The sequence below is a fragment of the Dermacentor albipictus genome, chromosome 8 (genome assembly GCF_038994185.2).
Source record: "Dermacentor albipictus isolate Rhodes 1998 colony chromosome 8, USDA_Dalb.pri_finalv2, whole genome shotgun sequence".
NCBI lineage: Eukaryota > Metazoa > Arthropoda > Arachnida > Ixodida > Ixodidae > Dermacentor > Dermacentor albipictus.
Window position 1 is genome coordinate 33590193 of NC_091828.1, and position 14439 is coordinate 33604631.

At 44.1% G+C, this 14439-nt stretch overlaps 1 protein-coding gene across 8 annotated transcripts in view; it reads right to left on the reverse strand.

The window, feature by feature from the left end:
* LOC135901512 (uncharacterized) overlaps positions 1 to 5804 on the reverse strand; it is a 28740-nt gene extending 22936 nt beyond the window's left edge. For all 8 annotated transcript variants that reach the window (XR_011507873.1, XR_011507871.1, XR_011507872.1 and 5 more), the window contains exon 1: positions 5641 to 5804. The gene's annotated coding sequence lies outside the window, so the exon portion shown is untranslated. The remainder of the gene's footprint in view (positions 1 to 5640) is intronic.
* Positions 5805 to 14439: the final 8635 nt, after the last annotated feature.

The window sequence follows — 14439 nt, forward strand, 5'->3', positions numbered from 1 at the left end:
ATAACAACTACGTGACAACAGCATGCTTGTGTTAGAGTGTACATAAGCACTCATACATATCACATGCCACCCCAGGCCGCATTGGTTTGCCCCATCTCTGTCTCTGGTGCTTGTTGGGACTATGTTCAGTACTGGGCAATCGTACAATACAACAGCCAACACCCAAGAAGTAGGGGAAAGTGGAAACAAAAGCACCACTTTAAAGAGAAGTAGCATGTAGAGGGTGACAGGGAAAGGTGACTGCAGCTTTGCCCCAGCAGGGTCTGTTGAAAGGTGCCATGTACAAGAGGCTCAACTGGCAAGTTGCCTCCACCAAAAAACCTAAAAGGTCCAAACAACAGGCAATGGCTCAACCACTGATGATGATGATGATGTATGGGGTTTTATGGTGCAAGGGCCAATGTTGGCCAAAGAGCTCCAAGAGATGGTATGTACAGATGGTGTGGTCGATAACAAAGAGTATAACAAGAGTATTTGTGGCATGGCTGTACAGTGGCCTGAACAGAGTCCCTGTAGATAGCATAAAGTATGCTATGTATGTATTACTATGGTGATGACACGGAAGGTGTGCTAAAGGAATAAAATATAAGCTATGGAAGGTGATACACTAAAAGGTGAGTGCCAGTAGCACTACTGCCTAACCACCGCCCTTAAACGCAAGAGCATAAAGGCAAGAGCTATACTAAGCGATACTGTCACAGCAGCAGCCTCTAGTGAGAGGCTGTGGTGTGATCTCCAGGGCTAATGACCTGCAATGTGCTAACATCACTTAAAAACCTTAAAGCTGATTTAGTGTCAAAAATTGGGCGTGTACCAAGGAACATTGCTGGGTGAAGAGGAATTTGATGTGTATAGGCTAAAGGAAAGTACTTTTTTATGCTGAGGTTCTGCTTCCTGACATTCCATCAAAACATGGAGGACTGCGAGCCTCTCACCCAAACTACCCCGCTTTGGGAGATCCCCACCAGTTAGCAAATAATTGTGTGTGCTGTATGTATGGTCTATCCTTAGTTGACAGAACAGGACATCAGTTTTTCGAGTTTTTGTTGTGGAAGGCCAAAATGCTAACTGTGGCTTGATAATGTGGAGTTTATTAAGAGTTCCACTGTCCCACATATGCGGCCAATATGACCTCATTTTCTCGTGTATGAAGGGCTTCAGATATATGGCAGGAACAGCTACTGAAGGATTGCTAAGTTTTGTTGTTACTGATGTGGCAATATGGTCAACAAGCATATTACCCTCAATGCCTCTATGGCCAGACACCCAGCAAATAATAATGTGTTGATGCGATGCACACATAATGCCCGAAATTCAATATAGATCAGTAACTACAGGATTTTTGTTTTTTTTGTAAAGACATTAAAGCTCGAATAATGTTTAATGAATCGGTGAATTGCCCTTTGTAATTTTGTTTCCTTGATGTGTTTTGGAGCCATCAACAGAGCATAGGCTTCAGCCGTGAATATGCTTGTTTCTGGGTGCAGAACGTCAAATTGTAAGGATGAACCCACTGCAGCATAAGAAACACCAACATGCGACTTTGACACAACTTTGATGCATCAGTACATAATTCAGGACACGAGTACTTCGCTTAAAATTCCCGGAAGTGCATGCAAATGTGTAAATCAGGAGCGCGCTCCTACAAAGGATCACTAAGCTTTCTGACCCACATTGAAGAAGGCTCGCTCAATGAGGGTTGATTACGGAATAGTACAGCACATGTCATATCGTTAATGCACGTGCAGCAAGGATGTCGAGGGCTAAAGTGCACTTTGAAGAAATGTTTGAAACTGCTACATATTACTAAGTATGGTCAGCTGGGCTAGTTGGTTGTGATTAGCATTATGAAACATCGTTCCAGCACACAATTGAACACGGACGAGAAGAGAAAGACAACACGAACGCCGGACTTCAACTTCACTGGACCTCAACTTCAACAAGTTGAAGTCCGGTGTTCATGTTGTCTTTCTCTTCTCGTCCGTGTTCAATTGTGCGCTGGAACGACGTTTCATAATGCTGCTATATGTTCTTTGAAGGTGAAGGGACCACTCATATGATTCGATGTATAGACTCTAAAGACGGCTTGTTCTGAAGGGGCCTGTGGCCAGGCGCATACCCAGATGGTGGATGAGATCCAGCGCCTTTAGCGTGCTTGGTGCGGCAGAGTGATATACCACGACACCGTAATCCAAACATGATCAAACAAGACTCTTGCAGAGGTTTAATAAGCACTTCCTGTCACTTTCCCATGTTGTACAAGACAGACTCTTATATTCTTAAACATGCCTTCACTCAACCCTTCTCAACTCAGCCAAGTCGAGGCGACGGGCCTTCCTTCACTCAAGGCACCGTTGGGTTTCATGAACACTCCTCCATGTTTCCTCCGGCGAAGAATGCTAGGGGTAACACACTCTCAAGTTCAACCAATGGCCACAGAGAGTGAAAGAAATCGACTGCGTGATGCTGCTACTAAAACAAGCAGAGTGTAGCCATTTGAAGTATGCCTGCGTGAGCCCAATATCTCCCGCTGAGGTGCTGCAGTAAGCGTAATTTTAACCTGCAAGCTTTCTCCCACACTTATCGAAGCATTTTTATTACGTTACAAAGAATTAAGAACTATCACTTCTAATTATACATTGTACTCTTTATTAGTTAGCAACTTTGTTCTTTTTTGCCATTGTAAACTCTAAACAGTGTTCAGCATCATCGGCCTTCCACGTGACCTCTGGCCTGGATTTAAAATTGTACCAGTGAGTTCACGTGCATGGCAGGATTGGATTCCTTCGTTCGTACACTTAAGCTGGTTGCTCGTTTCGTGCTAAAACCAGTTTATTGCACTTCTATACCTTGTATCATTTAACTTGGAGTGAAGTCACGTGTTTCGAGCCAAGATGAAAGCCCAAAACCTATGTTTCGGTCGCGAGCCGTGTGGAACACGTCTGCATCGAAACGGAAGTCAGATTCTGCTGCGACTGATGACTGCAATGCCGGTAAGTCATTTAACTAGGCTTCTTGAATCATTATATAATATTCGTCTCGTTAAGTTACAGATGGAGACAAGTTAACAAACTAGATCCTGCATTACATATGGGTAGGCAGGACCCTCTGTTGCTGTTTCCAAAATAAACCTTTAGTTGCAAAACCGTAGTTACACACACACCAGGAAAGAAAAAGAGAGCGATATCGAAATGTGCATCAGATTTTTCATCTTATCGATGCCGTGGCCATGGGTAATAAAGAAGGCTTATCAATATATATGTATTTTTTTTTCGAGCCCACAAGCAACTTTTGTCCACAAAACCGAGTAATCCTTCGGTAAAGTGAAGTGAAAGTACCGAATGTAATGTATTAAGCAGCTGCATGCATGATAATATACCAATATTTCGTACTTGGTGGTTCCAAATGCTCTTGCTTTTCAGTTTGGTTTACCTCGGGGCATTTATTTTTGCAGTAAAGTGGTGCATCATGTTCGTGCAGAAAAAGAATGCGTCAGTTCTAATAGCTTCATATCTTTCATGCACCTGCATGTGAAACCAGCAGTGTGTCTCTTCTAGTATCTAAGCTATGCACAAATCACACAAATGTTCTCATTTGTAATATTAATTATACTTAAGCTGTTGACATTCATTGCAGTTACGCAAGACATCAATTTTATGTGCAGTAGAACATGCTGCTTAAGCACCCTAAACAAACAGTGTGCATTTGCATGGGTCACAAACTGTCATGGTAGATATGTCACACCTTTTTGCATTTCATATTGCAAAATTATGCTTTTCCAATTTCTGACGCAGTTAAAATTTGTTTGAGACATGCACTAAAGAGGATGGCACCAGTGTAAAGCAACACACTCCACGCACTAAAGAGAAGCTACTGCCTACTACAACAAGGCCATTGTGTGGACTTTGGCTGCTACTACAAAGTAAACAACACTAAGTTCAAAAATTAATATGCTTTATATATGCTACATTGGCCAGCTAGTCTTGAGATACATGTCATTTGTTTGTAGCAGGTGATATGAATATTTGTTCATATTTACGGTTTAGCATACTAGCTCCAAAGATAAAAGAAAACGCTACTTTAGTTTGGCTGATCTGTGCTGTATATTATGTGTTATTGTACTGCCCCAACAGAACCTGCAACAAGCCCATCCTGGTCATCACAAGTGCCCCCATCTACACCAACAGGCAGGGGCTGGAGCCAAATTTGCAAGGCTTTTACACCACGAACAAAGAAGCGCATGCAGAAGAATTTGGATGAGATATCAAGTCTGCAGAGGACTGTGTCAAGACTGAAAAGAGCTTCAGCCACCATTACACCAGCACGGACATTTGACTGAGTCATCCAGGTAACTCAAAAAGGACTTTCTAGAAAATCTTCGTCTTCAGATGCACCTGCAACTTCTGACCAAGCACGGACACTGGCCAAAAAGTTCCGCCAGTTTGCACTTCCTTGATCAGCTTCCTGGCCATGTCAAATTCCATTTGTCCCAAATATAAACTTCTTACATGAATGCAAGCTTTTTCATTACCCATTCTTGTTAAAGATCATTCTTTTTCCTCATCCAAACATTAAGGTCACCCGATTCTTCGCTCATACTTAATACTAGTCACTGCGTAGTGGCATAACATATCTGTAGCAGTATTTTCTAGTGCACGTTGCCATGTGCAATTCCTCTCCTGAAACAGCTGATGTGGCATCGGCATGTGTCTTGCATTAACCTATGCATCATGTGTTATGTAGCATTTGAATTTTTAAAATGTTTTTGGCCTTCAGTGCTCGCAGAGTAGATATCATTCCTATATTTCATTCCTAGTCTCGTTGAGGATTGCTCTTGCTCGATAGCCTGGGTCTTTACGCAAACTACACTGAAGTGACTGATTGCAGTCAGGTTTCGCTGCCCCACTTGGTCGTGGTCGCCGTGTTACGTTTCTTGGATGTGGCGGCCTGGTCAGTTGCATGGGAAACAGTCTCTCGAGGTAAGCATTTGCTCCTGCTGTCCGCACAGCGACTTGGAAACCGAATTTACACGCAACCTGATTGGTGCTCCCCGTCCCGTTCTATCCTGCTGCAGCCGTGGGCAAATTGTGATTGTGGCCTTTCTCGGTTGCGATTTGGCATGAACGGAGACCAGCACACGTGCTTACATGGTTCGACGTGTGTGAAGTTGATAGCCACATGGGTGGAAAGGCCCGAAAAAGTGGCTGCCGAAGGCGATGCCCACGAAACCGACCATGTTCATACTGAGACAAAATAGAGCACGAAGTGTGAACGACACATTGGCGGCCCCCGAAAGAAACGTGAACGTTGGAAAGGAGTTAACGCCAAAATGTCAGGTAGTCCATGTGGCTGTGTTGGCTGCGGCAGCAGATGCCTGCGTCACCCGACTGCTTCGCAATGTAAGTTGCTCATCTTCAACGGCGACTGTCGGTGCAAACAGGTGAGACACGGTTCAATCTGCTTGCGCTGCTGGTTGTACCTCGTTACCAGACCGCCATGTGCGACGACGGAGGTGAGCCGTTTACGAGCTCGCGTTAATGATTCCAAAGTATCTCGACATGCAAATTTTATTGCTGCTCTGGTACGAGAAAGTGCACTGCTTGTCTTCTGTCAATAAAGTCGCATGTTCTGTTCACTCACTTGTGGCTTGTTTGTATGGGCGTCAGCAGAGGCTCTTTGGTCTCCTGGCAATTAGAACGCACCAGCTACGTGACAGTCATTGCAATGAGGCATGCCGCAACGCCAGCAGAGCGAGCACGGCGCGTATCAGCGAACACCCCTCCAGGGTGCACACCACCGGCGGAACACAGCCATATTAAATTGTATTCTAAAAAAAAAAAAAGAAAGCATTTTGACTATGTGGATAGATGCTATAAGCGTTCTCTTTGAAGCGGGATAGTGCGCTGCGCCACCAGGTCTTGTGCCAAACGTTTTGAATTTTCATCGAAAACGTTATTTTTTGCATAGAGTTTCCAAGGTCGATTTAAATAGGTCGCGAAGCTTCGGGTGAAAAGCGGTTCAGTACAGATTGTCACCGACATCAGCATGGGGGGTTATGGGAGCAGCGATTGAAGCGCGACTATGTTTGGAGGGATCAAACATTGGGAAAGAAAAACGCGTTTTTTAATTCAAACGAGACACAGTTGGATTCAGTCAACGAACATAAAATTCCTAGTCAATTTTATATATTCGTGACGAGTTAAGAAAATACAAGCTTAATTTTATTATTATTAATAAGGCGTAAACTGCTGACACGCACGTGGTAGGAGCGAAATGCCATACTAAAACGCTGCTGCCACGCACGGAAGTGACGTCACAGTTATGATGACGTTGTTTAAACAAGTATGGCGTGTTCCGGTTTATAGTTTTGCGCGCGCTGCTGGAGCTGCTTCAGCTTTTCAGCTTAGCTAAAACAGAATTTTACGGTTTCTTACTGTGTTGTGTGATAGAATGTTGTTCTAGTTAGTTGCGCTGGAAGAACCGGATGGGTTTCGAGCTTGCGATCTCGAGCCACTCTTGGGCGCAACGCTGGAGCAGCTCGTTTCTTTATGCCTTGGAGCGCGTTTATGGTTGGTAGTGTGGTCTTGTGCAGCTCCTGTTACGTTTTTCAGTGCTGTTGCTCTTGTTTGTTGAATTTACTGATGTGAATGGAGCATATGTGGGCTCTCAGTTTGGCAGAACTTTTTGCTCTTATGGTAAAAAACGTTTAAACTCGTTCCAAATGCTTGTTGCTGCAGTTGCCGCTTAGTGTTGTGCATCGATCGCGAAAAAAAAAAGATTCATCCTTCGTAGGATTGCTGTTGCAGATATTGCCTAAGTAAGTGAGCTGTTGCAATTTTTATATGGCACTCGATGTCGCATTTACCTGTACTGTTTCTTGTCTTGCATGTTCGTACTGTTCCCTTGTTTATCGGATTTTGGCGGCTAGCGAATCGCGACTTGCTTGAGCACCTGCTCGCCACAGTTCTAAAGGAACATGTTGAGCAACCCCAATGTAAACTATGAAGACAAATATTGCAGAACGTGGCCCAGCCACTCATAGTTCTACTTTGGCTCAATTTTGTTCTAAAGCTTGGCTGTCTTGAAGACCAAGAAATTTTCTTAAATTTCTTCCAGCTAGTTTGCTAAGCTGCTATTTAGTATTGCTTCTTGTGATGGCGCTATGCGAGGTACCAGGTTTGCGCAAATGTTCCTCGCAACTTGTTTACAAACATGATGTAGGTTCATTGCAGGAACCTGCATTAGGTTATAGATGTGAGATGCACGCTAATATGACCGGTGTGGGTTTGCGGGTCCCTGCATGCCACTCTCAAGCAAATGCCAAGTTTCCATTGTTTGAATCTTCCTTGACTTCGCAGGGCTTGTTTGGTTAATCCCTTCATCTGTGCAATAGAATGCTCATTAGTCATGAGCCTTACCCTGATCCTCTTGTCCAACAAAAAAAAAATCTTTTAGGCATTGCATTAGGGAATATATCTGAGTGCCAATGTGACAATTTTTGCCTCTGTAACCTTTTTTTTCTCCCATCTTATCAGTGAAGGCCTTGTTCGAACAGAGTGCCATGCAGTGACAGAAATTCTCATCACAGTGAGAAAATCTCTGAAGGAGATTTTTGAGTCTGACTAGGACTTCGTCTTGGGCAAATTGGTGAAGTCTGCTGCACATTGTTTTTGTGTGCGAAAATCTATTTACAGAGGAAGGACACATGAAAGTGCGAACTACTAACTGATTTAATGATTCAAAGGATGAAACATAGTGTACAAATTTTGTGCACAGGCAAGAGGTGAATGTTGTGACAGTGCTAGTTTGTCTTTTAATGCTACAAATAGCCATTAAACAAGTGCACCTCTGGGGAATTAAGGCAATTGAAGTGCTACTAACATGTGCACTCTCTGATAAAATATACCTTCGTGAGCTCATGCGATGTTTTGTTGCTACTCCTGCACAGGATCATAATGTGCGAAAGCACGGCTCATATGAGCAGGCCTTGCAATGTGTGCTGCACCATCCGGTTTATTTAAATTGTTTGAATGCTCCCTCAAATAGTCATTCAGGCATTGGGCCGTTTGGTCCACGTAGAACTTGCCACAGCTGAGAGATATCTTATGACCAAACCACAGCACAATGCTCAATATGGTTGGCGTGATTTTTCATACACCCTTGTCTTTAGGTACGAGAACACAATTGGGCTAATTTGACAGGTGTATAAAGGAACAAATGGGACATTGTATCTAGCAGGCATGTTCTTGAAGCTGTGGGTAAATTTGTGCGCATATTTGTACATGAGGTGTACAATTTGTACACCTCAGGCCTAGTGGCGTCTGTTCCGCTTACATTTGATTAGCAAGTCCTTGTCGAGCTGCTCTTCAGCTTTCGGGAAATGGATTCGGCCATGGCACGCATGACCTAATTCCCCCACCTGTTCGCTAGTTGCGCTTCTGCTGTGACGGGTGTTGCGACGCTCGCCACCAAGGTGCTCTGTCAGGAGCATATACTAGATTGACAAGTAACCTTATTTCCGCATTTCTTGTCAGCAATTTGGGCACACTTAGCTAAAACTTTCATGTTTAGTGCACTAGTGAGTAGTTACTCTAAGCACCTTTATGACAAGTTGACTGTCTTTGCTATGCGCTTAGCTGAAAACCTTCTATGTTTTTAAAGCTGATTCTGAACAGTATCCACAATTGCCGACCAAGTCACTTCCTTTGGTCTCCTCGGATGTTCTTATCTTCCAAGCTGAATTAGCCTTTATTGAGCTGAGCCATAATTGTTTGACCAGATGACGAAAATAGGTAATGAACTCGGAGAAAGCATAGGGTAAATTAAATATGCATTTTTGGAATTTATAAATAGTATGGATAAGGGAAATGAAAGTGGACGAAAAGATAGTTTGCTGTAGGTAGGAGCTGAATCCACACCACCTTCATTAGGCATGTAGTGCCTTACCAATTCAGCTACTGTGGCACTCACCCTCCCATCCCCTTGGCATAAGCCACTACCACTCACAGCCACAGCAGCAGACGTCTTAACTGCAGGCATCATAAAATACATCAGCAGGCAACTGTTCAAGGGCTCTGACTTCGGCTGCCCCTTGATGCCCTAAGACAGGGTATGATGGTTTATTGGCCATTTGCCCAATTGGGGCAAGTGGCCTGTTGATGTGATTTGATCAAATGAACAGGCATTTGAAATCCCACTTACTCAATTGGTTGTACATGCCGTTACCAAATCTGTTCTTTGAAAGGTGAAGCGTTCCTCACTAGGACGCACCATCGCACATAAGAAGAACAGATATCACTAGATATGACTTCGTGCCATATGTGCTCAGAATTAGCCACAAATTGAAAAACTTGACTAGTAGATATGGTGCCCCAATGGTTTCTCCCGCACCGAAGTGATTAGCCCAATTGTGTCTTTGTAACACGAGTACTGAGAGACAAGGATGTACAAAGAACCATGCCAAGCACTTTGTGTGTTGTGCTGTGGGGGTTATCAGTGCAATACCTCTCTGCTGTGGCAAGTCCTATGCAGGTCAGAGGGACTAGTGTCTAAAGGGACACTAAAGGCAATTATTAAGTCAAGCTAAAGTAATAGATTAGTGCTCGAAAACGTCGAAGGCATCACTGTTATTGCGAACAGAGCTTCAGTAATTGATGAACGGAAGTAACTGCAATACACAATTAGAGGCTGCCCCAGCACATTAAAGTACCAGCCCGATGATGAAGGCACTCCTCATTAAAGTTCTGTCGCTAGGACTTATCTAGTAGTAATAAAAAGATTGCTGCATTGCATTATAAGATGAAAGAAAATGCTATTCGTCTAGTTCTATTTGATATTTAGAAAAAAGAACCCATTGAGGTTACCCTTGAAAGCATCGCCCACGCTTACATGTTTTAGTAGTTTCGTTATCACATAGTGCTGAGCTGGATTTTCTGGCTCGCGAAACTCGCACAAACTGCAAGTTAGAGAATTCGATGTTTATGTGATGTTGCGGGATTCCCGAACAGTCCGTGCTACTTGATCAAGAGCAGTTGCAGCGGCGAGTCCAACGTTCTGTCTTGGCTCGGTTGCTACATGGCCGGGCTTACGCATTTTGCACAGAAAACTGTAGCACCGTCTGTAGGGTACTGTTTTACTCACCAATGGAAGTGAAGGGCAGTGATGGCACAACGTCGCCACTCTGTCCTCAGGAGCAGGCGAATTGAATTGCTCTCTAGGTATGCGAACCCTTCAGATGCAATTTTCTCGTAAACTATCTCTTCTTGGCATCGAAGAAGCACTGTGAGGTTTATGGAATGCTACTTTAATAGCCAACATCTACTTAGTATTTGCCTTTAGTGTCCCATTAAATGGCCATAATAGGAAACACTCAAACAATTCAAATATATTTCATGGTGTGCATCTTGGCATGCTTTTCAAGGCCTACTAATGTGAACTGCGCTTTTTGCATGTTATGATCTTGGGCAGTGCATGAGTTCATGGAGGCATATGTTATTAAAACAATCCTGCATGTGTTAGTTAATATAATTCATTTTAATTGCATGTGACCTTAGAAGCAGGCTAGTAGCCAATAAACTGTTGTATGCTACCCCAAGGCATTTAGGCGGTCAAAGTTAGGGCCGTCGACCATTTGCCTGCTCCTAAGACCGATTAATGGCAAATCAGTTCTGTGGAAGCCCGCAAAATCAAGGAGGGTTCACGAAAAGGAAAATTCTCATCAACCTGACTTTAGCACAATGTCCTGGGTTCCATCCCAGGACCTGGAGAAAATTTTTTTTCAGCTATGAAGCTTTTTTTTTTCGAAGAAATCCCTTATGGGTTTTTAAAAAACTGCTTTGGGCTGAGAAACCTATGAAGCCATCATTGTTTTAACATACATCACATGACATAGCCATAGGTACGTACGATTGTATAACACATAATCACTGATAACTTGACAATCCATGCTTCTCTTTCATATGCTCGTCCAGTACACATGTAGAACGCAACAGTCTGCATGTTGTAAGCTGACTTCAAATGGCCGGAGTAGAAATCATGCTGTCAGTGTCACACAATCATAGTCACTGACGTCTTTTTGCTTTTGTTACACACATAGTTCATTTTACACAAACATGTTGGTCCGCCTAGCAACACTTCACATTAATCATAACAATGTTGGGTTACCAGCAAAATGTTACCATAACATTGGTTATGGTCGCTCCATTTTGATTTCCGACTTGTGTAGTTGTTTAACCCTTTTGCTGGAATTCAAATTAACAAGTCCTCATTGTTAATTACATGAATGCAATAATGACTTGCAGGCTAAGACAATGTTTTCAGACTTGCGACGGAAGCACTGTGAGCAGAGGTGTATGTACAAAGAAGTGCGAAGGCTAGGTTTGGTCGTCCTGGTCACCAATTTATGGGAGGCAGCATGAAGAGGTAACTAGGCTTATTCAAGCCAGCCAGCCATGGTGTCACGGGATATTGGGAGCAGCCGTTCAGGTCGCGTGCACTAGCATGTTCTATTCTTGCTCTGCCTGTGCGTGAGCCCATCTTCTTTGCCTATGTTGGAAGTGATAGCCGCGCCGCTACAGAGCCCATGTCCTAGTGCGAAGTGCAATTGAAATAAAGTCCAATGGTAAAGCCCCCAGGTAAAGTGTGCAGACGGTGTTGTCATTGGTAGTGTCGGGTTCTCGCAATCTGTGAGATATACACCAGGCAGCATAGGTTGTGAGTGAAGCGCAGCCACATATGATACCAAAGTGAGAAATCGCAACCTGCCACAGGCACTCGTAGATGCACGGGCCTGTAGAAGTCGGAGCTCCAAAAGTAGACCATCTGGCAGCTTGGGACTTGTGTGGAGATAGCGCAAGTGTTGGTTACTCATGTTGTTGACTTGGAAGTGATTCTCGAGCTGAAGAAACCAGATGGCAAAGTTGCTCCTGCAAAATTTCGGTAGGCCATGCATCTGCGGAAGATGTGAGCACAACATCGGAAAGCTTGCCTGCTGCTGCTTTCAGTGGAATCTCGAATGCCGATAGCATCAGGGTTGCAGTGGTCACTCAGTGCATCACGAAGGTTGTGCTTGTGGCAACGCCGCGCCAACGAGAGTGAAATTTGCGCCTTGTTGAGTCGGTGGCTGAGCCTCTGAATTGGCGATGAGTGAGTTGCCCCGAGTGGAAAGCGGGCAGCTTGTGGGGACGTCTAAGGAAGAACAGCGACGAGCTGTAAAGTAGCCGAAGGCGCTTGCGTTTAGCCCAGTGTATTTCTTGGAAAGAATCGTCGAGCAGCTGCCTTTGAGCTGGGGGAGGAAGCTCATGGACCACGTAGAGGTTTGATGCTGGGGTCGGCGCATGCCGACGACCGGCATGGGTGGAAGCAGGTGATGTGGGACGACCATATTCAGAATGACACGATAGATGGCGAGAGCTGTTGTGATGGAGCACCAGCTGGAGGAGAGTGAGTGCTCGAGGTGACATAGTGAGCAAGGACGGCTGCCCACGAGTCCTTGTACAAGTCAGAGCAGGGGCTGAGAGCCGGAGCCTGGAACCTTGTTAAGAAGGAAATGGTTGTTTAGCGGGATGAACCAGATGTCCAGCATGTCAATGTAGAATTCCCATGCCCCCTACAATCGCAAGACTTCTGCCAAACCGTGCGAGGCCACGTCACTACTCTCCTTGGTAAAGTCGGTGCGCTGATGCTGGCATGGCAGGGCTCAGTCGTCCTGGTCACCAAGTTGTGGGAAGGCTGGGCTCGGTCAGCTGTGTCATCACTTTGAGGGAGGCAGAGCGAAGAAGTAACTGCCGTAGCCACTGTTTGTTTAAGCCAGCCATGGTGCCACGGGATCTCGGGGCAGGCTGACACCGCGGCCGCTTTGGTCAAGTGCGCTAGCGTGATCTATTCTCGCACTACCTGCATGTGAGCTCATCTTTTTCGCCTGCGTTAGAGGTGACAGTCATGCCGCTACGAGGTACTAAACATGTTTACTGTTTGAGCATCTCTGAATTGCATGAGCTATTAAATACACCCATCACACAAGTGCAGAGCCCTTCCGCTAAGTCTATCTGGCAGGAGTCTTTTGTCCTGTAAATATTCACGTTTTCCCTGTCCATTGTACAGCTGTATCCTGCTACGTCTACTTGGTTAGGTGCCGACGCCAAACTTGGAGGAAAAAGCGAAGCTAGATCCTTATTAAACGATTTCAATGTGATAGAATTTTTATAATGAATGAAGGGAAAATCAGACATCCACCCATTCGTAGCAATCGCTACAAAGGAAACCCATACGGATTCCTCGAAAGAAAGGCCTCATAGTTGAAGAAAAATTCGTCCTGGTCCGGGACTCGAACCCGGGACCACCGCCTTTCCGGGGCAGCCGCTTTACCATCTGAGCTAACCAGGCGGCTAGCAGATGGCAGGGCGAAGTCGAATTTGTCGACAACACAAAGCAAAGGCAAGAGTTTGACGTAGTAGTTCTGCGGAAACCCGCAAGGTGGAGAGAAGCAATGAATGAAGGGAAAATCAGACATCCACCCGTTCGTAGCAATCGCTACAAAGGAAACCCATACGAATTCCGCGAAAGAAAGGCCTCATAGTTGAAGAAAATTATCAGCATTCAAAATTAGCTCTCATTACAAACCACATTTACATTTGCAAGAAACTCTCACTAAAAGGCAAAGCTTATACTTTCTGATGAGCCTACCTTGTGCATTTTCATTCCTTAAGAATTTGTGTACTTTTCCTTATAGCTTTTATCTTCAACATTAAGTGAACAGGGTTTTTCAACTTATGGTCAAAAGACATTTACACAAGAACTAAAATTCGTGCTATCTTGTGCTGTCAGGCCAAATTTAAGCTTTTCTGTGTTGTATGTCATCTTGCTTTTGTGTTCTACTTGGCGCTTAATAGACAATTTATGCACAAACAAACCATTTGTATTACAGACTCTTCAACTTTATATGCAAAAAGTATTGCCATTGCAGACAGAAAACACTGAAATATAGTAATTCTGAGAATTGTTTTCTGTGCAAGAAATTTGGTTGGCTTTGGGCAAGGGTCTAAAAATGTTGCATAATTTGGTTTCCTAAGTAAAGTCAGTTTTTCCGTAATACAGCTGTAGTCACAGGACATGTGTGTTCCTTAATTACAGACGTGCGCACCACATGTGCTTACACATGTGCTTAAGATACCCCGATAGACATTTTACGCACAAACAAACCATTTGTATTACAGACTCTTCAACTTTAAATCCAAAAAGTACTACCATTGCAGACATAAAATACTAAAATATGGTAAAAAATTCTGGGAATTGTTTTCTGCACAAGAAATTCGGTTGACTTTGGGCAAGGGTCCAAAAATGTTGTGTAAGTCGGTTTCCTAAAGTCAGATTTTCCGTAATACAGCTGTGTTACGCGGTGAAGCATGTCAAAAATGAAAATAGGCTGTTGTCACAGGACAT